The sequence below is a fragment of the Myotis davidii genome, unplaced genomic scaffold (assembly GCF_000327345.1).
Source record: "Myotis davidii unplaced genomic scaffold, ASM32734v1 scaffold219, whole genome shotgun sequence".
Lineage (NCBI taxonomy): Eukaryota > Metazoa > Chordata > Mammalia > Chiroptera > Vespertilionidae > Myotis > Myotis davidii.
Genome location: NW_006289831.1, coordinates 5825 through 7508, shown reverse-complemented (window position 1 = coordinate 7508; position 1684 = coordinate 5825).

Here is a 1684-nt window from a genome sequence, read left to right as displayed (position 1 = left end):
CTTAGGTAAGGGGTTTTACTGATGTATTCCCTTCCTTAGTCTTGTTAATCCCTAACTCCAGGGAAAACCCCCACCTGGGGAAATAACCTTTTTCGGAGAGGTGACCTTGGTTAAAACACATAGCACTAAGAAGGGGAGCAAACATATTAAGAACAGTATGCCATATATGCCAGGTACCTTGAAACAGCAAGGATGGACTGGCTCCCGCCAAAGAACTAAAACCTATCCTACTAATACTATTCCAAAAATAAAAAATCAAGAGGAAGGCACACTTTCAACCTCTTTCTTTGAAGCCAGAATTACCCTAATCCCAAAACCAAATAAAGACACCACAAAAAAAGAGAACTACAGGCCAATATCCTTGATGAACATAAATGCTAAAATCTTCAACATAATTCTAGCAAATCAGATTCAGCAATACATTTTAACAGTCATACTCCATGACCAAGCGGGGTTTATTCCAGGGATGCAAGGATGATACAATATCCACAAATCAATAAATGTGATACATAACATAAACAAACTGAGAGACAAAAATCACATAATAATATCAATCAAAGCAGAAAAAGCATTTGACAAAATCCAGCACCCTTTCTTGATAAAAACTCTCAGCAAAGTGGAAATAGAGGGATCATACCTTAATATAATAAAAGCCCTATATGAAAAAACTACAGCTAACATTATACTTAATGGGAAAAAACTAAACTCATTTCCCCTAAGAAGTGGAACAAGACAGGGATGCCCACTTTCACCACTCCTGTTTGACATAATGCCGGTAGTGCTAGCCATAGTGATCAGATAAGAAGAAGAAATAAAAGGCATCCAAATTGGAAAAGAAGAAATAAAACTGTCTGTATTCACAGATGACATGCTACTATAAATAGAAAACCCCAAACACTCCATCAAAAAATTTCTAGACTTAATAAATGAATTTGGCAATGTAGCAGGACACAAAATCAACATCCAGAAATCTGTGGCCTTTTTATATACCAACTTGAGGCCCAGTGCACAAATATTTGTGCACTCGTGGGGGGAGGAGGGGTCCTTCAGCCCGGCCTGTGCCCTCTCGCAGTCTGGGACCCCTTGGGAGATAACAACCTGCTGGCTTAGGCCTGCTCCTGGGGGGCAGAGGGCAGGCCCAATCACTAGGTGCAGCCCCTGGTCGGGATCAGAGCAGGGCCAATTGGGGATTTGGGGCACCCCCCTGTCACACTCAAGGCAGGGTCGATGGGGAGATTGCAGCACCACCCCGTCATCCACAGAGCAGGGCTGATCAAGGGGTTGGGGTGCCGCCACTGTCACACTCAGGGCAGGGCCGATGGGGAGGTTATGGCTCTACCCTGTCACATACAGAGCAGGGCACGTGGGGGTGAGGGGTTTGGGGCACCACACCCTGCCACCCACAGAACAGGGACAATCAGGGGGTTGGGGCTCTGCACCCTATCACACATAGAGCCTCAGGGCGATCAGGGGGTTGGGGAGCTCCCTCCTATCAGGCACAGAGCAGGGCGGATCGGGGGGTTTGGGCACCTTCCTCTGTCATGAACAGAGCTGCAGATAGGAAGGTTGTGGCCCCGCATCCTGTCACACACAGAGCCACAGGGTGATCAGGGGGTTTGCATGCTGCCCCCTGTCATGCTGATCCAGGGGCCAGGAGGCCTCGCGGCTCTGCTGATCCCGGTGT